This window comes from Trichechus manatus, unplaced genomic scaffold, assembly GCF_000243295.1.
Source record: "Trichechus manatus latirostris isolate Lorelei unplaced genomic scaffold, TriManLat1.0 scaffold00231, whole genome shotgun sequence".
Lineage (NCBI taxonomy): Eukaryota > Metazoa > Chordata > Mammalia > Sirenia > Trichechidae > Trichechus > Trichechus manatus.
The window spans coordinates 3259149-3272034 of NW_004444167.1; the positions used below are offsets into that span (position 1 = coordinate 3259149).

The window sequence follows — 12886 nt, forward strand, 5'->3', positions numbered from 1 at the left end:
TAATAATTATTAATTAATTAAGCACTTACCTGCTAACCAAAAGTTTGGTGGTTGGAACCCACCAGCTGCTCTGCAGGAAGAAGATGGGGCAGTCTGCTTCCATAAAGATTACAGCCTTGAAAACCCTATGGAGCAGTTCTACTCCGATCCTGTAGGGTCGCTATGGGTCAGAATTCGACTCAACGGCAATGGGCTTCATTTGTTTTTTTTTTTTTTGATAGTCACTTGAAATAAATGTTATTTCTAATCAGGATAACACATGTGTGATTAAACCCCCAAATATTACAGAAAACCTTAACCTATACTGAAAACTGGAACCCTACTTCTCAACCCTGAGTTGCACCACCTCACAGGCATCTATTTTTAACCATTTTAACTGTTTTCTCTAGCAGTTACCTCTCCCTATATAAACATCATACATAGACTGATATTTCCTAATGAGTTATTTTCAAATTATCCACGGAGTTCCTGCTATCTTGGATGAGGATTTAGGTCTCTTAGAGCTTGACCCCACCTTTCTGTCTCATGAACACTGTATGGTTTAATCACTAGTCCTAGCTGAATGAACAAATACTGCATACATAATTATAGCTACTGTGCTCTAGAGAGTCAAGTGGACTTAAACTGCATTTTCTTTCTTTTACATCATTTTCTTTTTTCCTAAAGGTTTTAATTATCTCTCTTTTTCTAGAGTATACACTCAAATGTTTTTTAAACACTTGTGATTTCAGGCATTCTATCAAAACGTTCTCTCTCTTTTTCTCCAAGAGACCTGCCTCCAGAAATCCTCAATTCTCCTGTTCCAAACCGAATGATATGATTTTGGACAAAACTATTTATGTAAGGTCTAGTCTCATCATGTAGAACATGGGTATAGAACAAATCTTTTCCTATATAGCATGCATGATTATTATGGGGATTAAATGAGACATAAGAAAATACTTTGCCAGCTGAAAAGTGCTAAAAAATGGATGATGGTATGATTATTATCATTATTAAAATCATCATTCTCAGGTTGAGTTGTCAAATCAGCTTCACAAATGCAAGATGCTAAATTCAAGGCCTTCAGAAAGAAGAAGCTCTTCTGCCAGTAACCCTGGCTGACCAACCCAGATAAGAAGCAGCATGGAGTATTCAGAGGAGTATGGCCTCTGTGATTCAAAGACCTGGATTTTAAACCTAAGCCCTTCATTAACTGGCATTAGTTAAATCTTTTAACTCTTCCACTTTTCGATATCTATAATATGTTGAATAGTAATAGCTATTTTTCGCTGATCAGAGTAACACTAGCTGTTGCAACAACCCAGTGTCAGTGGCTTAGCACAATAATTTTTTTTTCCTTGAACATTTAACAGTCCAGTGTGTTTGTTCCAACTTAGTGGTCAGCTCTCTTCCACACAGGACATGGGCCCAGGCTTTTTGTTTGTTTGTTTTTTTCCCACATTATGGCTCTTCTATCGTATGCAGTAGCAGGAGAAGAGAAACACACAGGACGACACACACTGCTTAAAAGCCTTGTCCCAGGAGTGATGGACCTCACTTCCATTCATATTGCATTGGTGAAAAATAGTCACACCTGGATATAAAGAGTAGAGAGGGACCGAGAAATACAGTTTTTACCTAGATAGTCACTTTCAAGAGTGGGTAAATACAAATTTTGGTGGACAGCTAGCCATTTTCCCCATGCTTTTTCACAGGTTTTTGTGAGAATAAAAATCTGATAATACAAGTAAAAATATTTTATGATGTCTACCTTGCTATTGAAACCCTGGTGACGTAGTCGTTAAAAGCTACGGCTGCTAACCAAAAAGGTCAGCAGTTTTTTTGTTTGTTTTGTTTTCGGTTGGTACGTTGCTATTGAAATATCAGCTGCATGTATGACTGTGTGTGTATATGTGTGTATGTGTCAATTATACCTATTTAATTATGAGGGCTATATACCTGACTAAATATCAACCAAGGAATGACTCTTCTTGTTCAGTTCAGTTCAAAAGATATTTATTGAGCATCTGTTACATGCCAGATGTAGCACAATGAGGAGATAGGCTGAAGTATTCCCTGCCTCTGCAGAGCCTATAGGCAAGAACACAGTAAGGGGTATAACAAATTAGTTCCAATGCATTACAACCATGTCCCCAGGTATTCAAGAAGCTATTACTTAGTTCTATAAAAAAAAAAAAAAACTTCGGTCTTCTGTAAGAAAATATATATATACGTATATGGGAAATAACGGACCAAAGTTTGACAGGTTTCTTTAGTGTAGGACTTCTCACACATTATGAATATCAAAAAGAAAACTAAAATATAGATTTCAAAACTTATTTGATCATTTTCATGCACTCCTACTAAAATCTTATAGAACATTGCCATTTGGGAATCTCACATTTAGTGCTTTTTCCTTTAAATTTTACCATAGTATTTTCCTGAGTCAGGAACGATATAAAAGTCCAACTTCAAATATTATTTGTTCTTTTGTGATTTGACTTAAATTTTAGTTTTAAAAGGACTGATTTTTTTTCCTTCTAAATATCTTGGAAAGCCTACTCATTTAAGACACTGTGAGAAACTAGAAAAAAACACCATCTGTTGACACTGTGAAATCAGGCACCCTGGGCTGGCAACTTGAATGTTTCCTTTTTTGTTTGTTTTCTGTCATTTATTCCATTTATTTTATATTCCTACCCATCTTTCCTCACGTCCTTCTCTTCTGTGAGATATCAAGACAAAACTAACATGTTTGAAAAAAAAAAGTTATGTAGATTTACCCAATTAGTGGGTTTCCTGAAGGCAATACTCCTGACAGATGTCTTAAGTGTCCTCTTAGGAATCATTTACATACTATTACTGTTCATACTGTCTGCTGTAAAACTGACTTCTGGGGTATATCATCTTCAATCTTGTTCTGAAAAATGTCAATCAGTAATTATTCCTAAACCAGTTTCTCTCTGGCTGTCCATTTTTAGTTCTAATCCTTGAAATTGTTTACTGCTGAATATAATCAAGAACTGTTTGGTTTAGTGACGAATTTAAGAAACTGAATTGTTGCTGTTGTTGTTACGTGCCGTGGAGTCGGTTTCGACTCATAGCAACCCTATGTACAACAGAATGAAACACTGCCCGGTCCTGCATCAGCCTCACGATCGTTGTTAGGCTTGAGCCCATTGTTGCAGCCTGTTGAGGGTCTTCCTCTTTTTTGCTGATCTTCTACTTTACCAAGCATCATGTCCTTCTCCAGAGACCGATCCTTTCTGATAACATGTCCAAAGTATGTGAGATGTAATCTCACCATCCTTGCTTCTAAGGAGCATTCTGGTTGTACTTCTTCTAAGACAGATTTGCTCATTCTTGTGGCAGCCCATGGTATATTCAATATTCTTCACCAACACCACAATTCAAAGGCATCAATTCTTCTTTAGTCTTCCTTAATTATTAAACCTAATAAACATGAATTAAACCTGAATTATTAAACCTAAATTTTTCTTGTCTCTGATTCAAAGTTTTTTTCCTAAATAAATCTGGGTGTTTTTTTAAGGGATACTATTGATGTCTCATTCCTGAGTGTTACAGGTAACATGCTCGGCTGCTAATCGAACAGCTGGAGAGCCACTCAGAGATGCCTTGGAAGAAAGTCCTGGCAATCTACTTCTGAAAAATCAGCCATTAAAAATCCTGTGGAGCACGGTTCTACTTTGACCCACATGGAGTCACCATGAGTTGGAATCAACTCAATGGCAACTGGAGTGTACGTACATATGCATGGCTCATTGTTGAGACCAAACTTTAATAAATAAAGCCAGGCATGTGTTCAAATGTATTCCTAAATTGGCATTCCTACCTTTTACCAATAGACTCTCTGCAGTGTGTGTTTTATCATTTCCATCAAACAGGAACTTCTGAGTTTGGAAGACATCAGAAACAGCCATGCTTGCTGATAACTAGTTACTGGCCAGCAGTGCTCTAAACCCACTGCCTTCCAGTCGATTCCAACTCATGGTGACTCCATGTGTTACAGAGTAGAACTGCTCTATAGGGTTTTGTAGTCTGCAATCTTTACAGAAGCAGATTACCAGGGCTTTCCTTTGTGCTGCTGCTGGGTGGGATTGAATTGCCAACCTTTAGGTTAGTAGATGAGCACAGACGTTTTACCGTATCCAGGGTCTTTAGCAGTGCTCTGTAGTTGTATGCTGTCGAATCGATTCTGACTCATAGTGACCCCACATGACAGAGTAGAACTGCCCCATATGGTTTCCTATGCTGTAATCCTTAAAGGGGCCTGGTGGCACAGTAGTTAAGTGCTCGGCTGCTAACTGAAATGGCAGCGGTTTGAACCCAGCAGCCGTTCCATGGGAGAAAGATGTGGCGGTCTGCTTCTGTAAAGATTACAGCCTTAGAAAAGCTATGGGGCAGTTCTGCTCTGTCATGTGGACCACTATGAGTCAGAATCAACTCAGTGGCAACGGGGAATCTTTACAGGAGCAGACCCTTAGGTCTGTTCTCCCACGGATCTGCTGATGGGTTGGAACCACCGACCTTTAGGTTAGCAGCTGAATCCTTAACTATCGTGCCACCAGGGCTCCTTTAGTAATGATCTACCTTCTGTTAAAATCAGAACAGGAGTATTTACCCAAAAGAATTGAAAGCAGTGACTCAAACAGATAGTTGTGCACCAGTGTTCATAGCAGCACTATTCATAATAGCTGTCTCGGTTGCCTAGTGCTGCTGTGACGGAAATGAAGAACAGAAATTTATTTCCTCACAGTTTGGGAGACTAGAAGTCTGAATTCAGGGTGTGGCCCTAGGGAAAGGTCCTCGTCTATTTCACCTTCTACTAACTGGCACTCCTTGGAGTTCCTGGGTTTGTAGATTCATCTGCCTTCCTCATCATCAGGTAGTATGGTAGTGTGTTGTTTTTTTTGTTGGTTTGTTTTTTGTTTTTTGGCTTAAGGACAGGGCGAGGGAGGGAAGAGGAATGACTGGTTAATGGGGACTGAATTTCTATTTGTGGTGGTGAAGATTGTGAATGTAATTAATGACACCAAATTGTACACTTAAGAATAGTTGAAATGGCAAATTTAATGTTATATATATTTTACTGAGGAGCCATGGTGGTGCAGTGGTTAAGTGCTAGGCTGCTAACAGAAAGGTCAGTGGCTTGAACTCACCGTCAGCTCAGTGGGAGAAAGATGTGGCAGTCTGCTTTCATAAAGATTCCTAAACCAAAAACCAAGCCCACTGCTGTTGAGTCCATTCTCACTCATAGTGACCCTTTAGGACAGAGTAGAACTGCCCCATAGGATTTCCAAGGCTGTCAATCTTTAGGGAAGCAGACTGCCACATTTCTCCCCCAGAGCAGCTGGTGGGTTCCAACTGCTGATCTTTCGGTTAACATCTGAGTACTTAACCACTGCACCACCAGGGCTCCTTCTGTAAAGATTACAGTCTTAGAACCCTATGGGGCAGTTCTACTCTGTCCTATGGAGTCTCTATGGGTTGGAATCAGCTCAACAGCAATGGGTTTGGGTTTATTTATTTATTTTACTACAATAAATTAAAAAAAAAAAAATCAGAACTGGGCGTTAAGCAACATCTAGTCTTTACTTTGTGCAAAACAAAGTTGTTTGGAAAATTAATCTGCCTAATTCTCTGACCAACTCATTACAAAGCAGAATAATGACAGACAACTTGTTCAGCCCGAGGGAGCCCTTGCTGGGACCTCTTGCAGGCCAGAGTAGATGGGTAGTACCGGCCTAGCTTGACGGCTGAACAGTTTTCCATTTTCTCTAGGACAAGCTCCTACACCCAGTTTTTCTCCAACTGTTTTTTAACTTCCTTTGAGATGTGTTAATAACAATAAAGCTTACCTGACATTTGCATAGCACCAGTCACTTTTACATTTTTTTTTTTTAATTTTGGTGAAAGTATATACAGCCAAAAAACCCTATTCAACAATTTTTACATGTACAATTCAGTGATGTTGGTTACATTCTTCAAGTTGTGCAGCCATTCTCAATCTCCTTTTCCAAATTGTTCTTCCCCCATTAACATAAACTCACTGCCTCTAAGCTTCCCATTCGACCTTTCGAGTTGTCATTGTCAATTTAGCTCACACAGATAATTCTTTTAACTAAATTTTGAGTCTTTTTAAAGAAAACTCAGCTATTTCATTCTGTTTTCCAAATAAGCATTTTAAGTTATTTTTATCATGTTTTTCAAAGTTAACATATGGGGAACTAATAAATGTAGATTTTATACTGTTAAAGTCAAATTTGTAAAAAAGTACCTCTATATTTTTAATTAATTCAAATTGCAATATTAAGTATAAATTCCTTTGAAGAATAAAATGAATTGCTCTTTCAATATTCTCCTATTTCCCCTAGAATACTGAGTAATAGATTTTTTTTTAAATGTTGATATGTAAATTCTAGGCTAAGAATAGGGGGAAACACTCAAATGCATACAGGTCAACAGATTCATAAATTCTCTCATCAGAATAAGCTATTTTGAAAAGAGATAGTCACTTTGCCTGGGTTGTTTTGCATCAACATTGACCCTTTAAAAATAAAACTAATCAGTATTTCTAAGTCACAAATAAATACATACACATAAACACAAACATAAGGAAAGGCAGTTGTAGGTACTCACAGTGAGTTTTACAGCACGTCCAATAAAAATAACAGTACGTTTCTTAAACATTTTAATTGAAAACATACATTTGCATTCATTTGTCAATATTTTGATGTATATATGCAGACACATCATGTTTTTTGGAGGATTTGTTAATTGAAGTTTTAGATTGTCTATTTCATGAATCACATCCAAAGTGTGCCACTTGCAATTCCAATTTGTTCCTTTTTTAAATTTCTTCTCTTTTTTCTTTCATTTTTTGTGTTTCTTTTTGTCTTCCTTCCTCTCTTCCTTTCTTCTGTCCTTCCTCCCTCCCTCCCTTCCCTTCTTCCCTACTTCTTTTTCTTCTTTCTTCTTTCCCTCCTTCCTTCTTTCCTTCCCTCCCTTCCTATTCTCCCTCCTTCCCTCACTCCCTCCTTCTTTCATCCTTTCCTTCCTTTCTTCCTCCCTTCTTTCCAAGTATAACAGGAGCTTGAAGAGGCAAGTAAAGCAATCTGCATTCAGAACTTGGTTATAAATGCTTCATAATTCTTTATAATTCCCTCCTATCATTTTAGTTACCTTTCCAACACCACATTTTAAGAATTATTTTAGCAAGTCATATTTTGTTTTCATATTATACCAGTGTACAAATATTTAACTTAGTTATTGCCCCAATAATTTCAACTGGCATAAACAGATTTGGGAACAAATACAACTCTTGAGCAGAATCCTAATTAAAGAGGGAGCAGAAAGGTACAGGCATTGTAGAGAGAAGCCTATGGCTGGGAGCAATGTGTGACTACAGAATCATTCAGTATATTTTATGAAGAAGGTAGAAACTATTCCAGCCAGTTGTTAAGAGACCATATAAGAAGCCATTTATTATAATTACTTCCAAGACATTCATACATTTTTACCAAAATAATGCATTAGAAGAGTCACCATAATAAATAAAATGTTCTTCAGACCTGGGTCTGTATAAGTTCTCATGAGCATATTCCAAACATCTGGGCTGTCTACCACACAGCTCCTTAACTATGTTGACTCACTAAATGATGGAACCAGGAACAGCATACCCTACAATGGACCATTTAGACAGTCCTTCACAAGTTACCGTTGCCATCAAGTCTATTCGGACTCATAGCAACCGTATAGGACAGAGTAGAACTGCCCCACAGGGTTTTCAAGGCCGTAATCTTTATGCAGACAAACTGCTACATTTTTCTTCTGTGGAATGGCTGGTGGGTTCGAATTACTGACCTTCCAGTAAGCAGCTGAGTGCTTAACTACTGCACCACCAGTGCTCCTTCCTTCACAAGTTGGGGAAAGCAAATGCATTGGCCCTGATCCAGTAATTCTGATACATCAATTAGATCATAGTATCAGTCTCACTTTTTGAAGTTCGTAGAAAATGGGAAGAAAACATTCGGAGCAGAAAGAAAGCTCTCACTAGATAGCACTGTCTCTCTTTTTCTACTTCTCTGACAGCACACTCTCCTGGCTTCCTCAGTAGCTGCTTCCTCTGCCTTTACTTTGCTGAATTATCTTCCTCTTTCTGACCCATAAATGTTGGTGTACCTCATGTCTCAGTTTTCTTCTTCTTTTTTTTTAATATAGTTAATTCCTAGGTGAGTCCATCTGATTCTATGGCTTGAAGGCACTAATAATTCCTAAATTTGAACCTCAAGCCTTGCCCATTCCCCTGAAATCTAGGATACTCCATTTGGGTGTCTAGCAAGCACCTTAAAGTGCTCCAAGATGAATTCTGATTCCTCTTCCACTCCAAACCAGCTCCTCCCTGCCGTCTTCTTGCCTATCCCACAGTGTTTCCTACCCCACAATAGTTATATCATTCTTCCAGTTGCTCAGGCCAAAATCCAAGGAGCTATCCTTGAGTTTTTTCTTTCTCTCAGTCTTGATCTAATCAATCCGTAATTCCCATTGGCTCTCATTCAAAATAAATCCAGAAACTACTTCCCACTCATTCTACTACCCTACTCCAAACTACCATGTTACTCTCTTAGTCCAAACTACCATGGTTTCTTGCCTGTATTATGGCAATAGATTTCTAATTGTTCTGTCTGCTTTCACCCTTGCCTTCCTCCCGTTCATAATCCACAGAGCAGCTGAATAAACCTTTCAAAAATAAATCATATCTAATCATATCTGTTCAAAACCATAAGTGGTTTCCCATATTATACTAAAATAATGTCCAAATATATTCACATATAGATATATGTGTGTGTGCGTATTAGAATAATAGCCAGAGCCCTTACCATTGCATTTAAGGTCCTACGATACTGGACATCCACTCCCTCTATGACGTCACTTCTTATCATTCTCCCTCTCCCTTACTGTGCCCCAGCCACAAGGTTCTTCTTACTACTTGTTGAGCACACCACACATGCTCCTGCCTTGGGCTCTTGCCCTTGCTATTCTCTGCCTGAAACACTCTTCTTCCAGACATCCACTGCCTCTGCTCAACTATTACAACCTTAGCGACCTTAGACAAGTGATCTAAACACCTTATCTAAAAATAGCATCTGTCTATCCCATTATCTTCTTTACTTTTTTTACTGAACCCTAAAATGTCAGTCCTCATCTGGCACGCTCAGACTTTTCAATTATCTGGACGCTGGTCTTTGAGAAAGAGAAAGTAACTGTATTCCAATGCGCAGAGCAAGGAGCCAGGAGGAAGTTCCTCAGATCTGACTCCCCAAGCTACGGGGAAGCAGGGCTTATATGTGATTTGGGCAGCAAGCTGGTGGCCGCACAGGTGTTCTGTGGAGGGAACGCTATAGAAGATGTCCAGGAAACAGGAGGTGATGTGGTTCTTGTCAGACCTCTCCCTTCGAAATAGGGTCCGGGTGATGATTTTCCTTCTGATTCATTCCTCCTGTTGCTGCGTCCGCTGTTGAGGTCAATTAGCGTTGCAACTGGCCCTTCTCTGCATGCAGGGCAAGCTAAATCTGATTTGGGCTAGTTTAAGGACTAATAGAAATTTACTGGCTTTAGTAAGGTCAGGTTACACTTTTCTTCAAGACACTCATCACTATCTGACATTATAAACCAGTTGCTGTCAAGTCGATTCCAACTCATGGTGACCCCATGTGTGTCAGAGTAGAACTATACTCCACAGGGTTTTCAATGGCTGATTTTTCAGAAATAGATTGCCAGACCTTTCTTCTAAGGCATCTCTGGGTGTACTCAAACCTCCAGTCTATTAGTTAGCAGCTGAGCACATTAACCTTTGCACCACCCAGGAACTCTACCTGACATATTCTATGTCTGTTTGATTATTCCTCTACTGACTGTCTTTCCAACTTCAACGTAAGCTACATGAGAGCAGAATTGTGTCTGTTTCATTCACTAATGGACCCCAGAAGCTGAAGCAGTGACTGACATACAAGCCAAAAACCAAACCCATTGCCACCAAGTTGATTCTGACTCATAGACACCCTATAGGACAAAGTAAAACTGCTCCATAGGGTTTTTAAGGCTATAATTTTTATGGAAGCTATCTGCTTCTTGCAGAGCAGTGGGTGGGTTCAAACCACTGATCTTTCAGTTAGCAGCCGAGCGCTTAACCACTGTGCCACCAGGGCTTCTTGACTGGCATATAACAGGTATTTAATAAATATATTTTGAATGAATGAATCCAGACATAAGGAAGGGCAGAACTGAGAGAACTCTAACAGTGCTCAATTTAGATTAGGAAGAAGAATGGAAAATGGCAAGGTAGCCTTGACTGCCAACTGTTATCCCCTTACCTGGAGGGTCCAGCACAATTCCAATCTTAACCAAGCACCTAAAAAACCAAACCCGTTGCCATCAAGTCAGAGAGGAATCCAAAGTGAGGAGCCCAAAATGGGCAAGGCATTTCTAATAGGCATTAGATACTAGACATGCAGAGTTTATTTAGAAACACTCCTTGGGTTCCAAAGGTTTGTAGTTTAAAAGAGTATACATATAATTGTAATATACCTTGGCAAATAAAATAATAGAAGTTTGAACCAGATAAATATTTTTAGGGGTCCACAGTAGGGAGGGCTCCTATGGCCCCAGATATAGTTGCATTGAGGAAGCCTTCGCAAAGGGCTCGTGTCAAATTAGTCTTTTGGCTAAAACTTCACACACAGTATATTTATTTTAACTTCTCATAAATGGATTTAATGAAGAAATAATTAATTCTTATAAATCATAATTAGTTCTTTTGAACATTTTATTCTAATTAGTATTCCTTCTCATTGACAGGTTAGAGACAAATATTTTTCTTATCAGTCTATCCAAAGGAAATGGAGAAAAAAAAAAAATAACGTAGTTACTGAGGCAGAATACATGTCAGAAACCTGACATAATCTGAGTTTAAATTTTTAAAACTCATCAAGCAGTTAAGAACACTTCACTGACTTTGGGTGTTGTATGTGGAGCATTAAACTCAATTAAACAGATGATATGAATCGAAGCAGATTTTTAGAAGAAAATGAAAACATTTTAGTGATTTTTTTTTTAATCTTTGAGAAAATATTATTTAAAGCAGTTGATTAGAAATAAAATTATTTCTAAGTGGTTTTTAAACACCATGGTGTGTTTTCCCCCTGTATACTTATTTTAATTACTTTATCTGTACATTCCAAAGAAGCCCTGGTGGCACAACAATTAAGTGCTCAGTTGCTAACTGAAATGTCAGTGGTTCAAACCCACCAACAGCTCTGTGAGAGAAAAGACCTGGCAATCTACTCCTATAAAGATTACAGCCTAGGAAACCCTATGGGGCAGTTCTACTTTGTCCTGTAGGGTCGCTATGGGTCGGAATCGACTCGATGACACAACAACAACATGTATTCCAGACAAAACTCCTATAAACTGATGAATGGAGATAGTATATATGAACCTAATTAGGATCAAATATAAAACATGCATCTCAAAATTGTTTCCTCCTAGCATAGGCCACATGAAAGTGCTTTCCAAGCAGGTTGAAGCACTTACGTTAAAAACTTAAATGCAATGAAGCTAAACAGAGCCAAAGGGAAGGAGGCCATGCACACCTGCTTAAAAGAGAATGCTTACTGGGAAGCCTTCACTGACCTACAGTCACCTCTGAACCCATGTGTCATCCTCTCAGAACTCTATGCTGAAAAGTACAAATACATGGATTCCAAGATGAAGCCTTTGTGGCTGGTATACAACAAAGTGGTGAGGATTCAGTCGGAGTGATTTTTAAAAATGGTGATGATTTATGACAGGATATGTTGACACTTCAGGTGCTGTGCTTGATGGATTTACTCTGGGAAGAAGCTGGTCTAGATCTTTGGTTGCTGCCTTATGGCTATTTAGCAACAGGAGACTGCTCTGGCCTGATGGAAGTTGTGAGCACCTCTGAAACAATTGCCGAAGTCTGAACAGTAGCAATGTGACAGCTGCTGCGGCTTTCAACAAAGATACGCTTCTGAACTGGCTTAAACAATACAATTCTGGGGATGACCTGGACTGAGCTATTGAGAAGTTTACCCTGTCCTGTGCTGGCTACTGTGTAGCTTCTTATGTCCTTGGGATTGGTGACAGACATAGCGACAACATTATGATCAAGAAAACTTGCCAGCTCTTCCACACTGACTTTGGACATATTCTTGGAAACTTCAAGTCTAAATTTGGCATGAAAAGGGAGTGAGTGCCTTTTATTCTTACCTATGATTTCATTCATGTCATTCGACAAGGAAAAACAGGAAACACGGAAAAGTTTGGGCAGTTCCACCAGTGTTCTGAGGATGCGTATCTGATCTTACGACGGCATGGGAGTCTCTTCATTACTCTGTTTGCGTTGATGTTGACTGCAGGGCTTCCTGAGCTCATGTCAGTCAAGGATATGCAGTATCTCAAGGATTCTCTTGCCTTAGGGTAGAGTGAAGAAGAAGCACTCGAACAATTCAAGCAAAAATTTGATGAGGCACTCAGGGAAAGCTGGACTACTGAAGTAAACTGGATGACCCACACAGTTCGCAAAGACTACAGATCTTAATGATCAGCCTTTGCTCCTAATGTATTTGTTGGTTTTGTTTAGTTTTCATTTTGCACTTGCACTAAATTGAACATGACCCTGCCAGAGATGTTATAAAGGGAATGAAATCATGGAATTCAGTTAAAAGAAGATCAAGGCATTCCACAGAACCTAACCTGAAAAGTCCCTGATGACCACCCCCTGCTTTTTGAATGCTGGACAGAGACTCATTATGAAAAATGTCAACATTATGGATAACCACTTCCTGCTGAATTTGCACGC

At 39.0% G+C, this 12886-nt stretch overlaps 1 pseudogene; it reads left to right on the plus strand.

Moving 5' to 3' along the window:
• The window catches only part of LOC101341879 (phosphatidylinositol 4,5-bisphosphate 3-kinase catalytic subunit beta isoform pseudogene), a 43942-nt pseudogene extending 31317 nt beyond the window's left edge, over positions 1 to 12625 (plus strand).
• Positions 12626 to 12886: the final 261 nt, after the last annotated feature.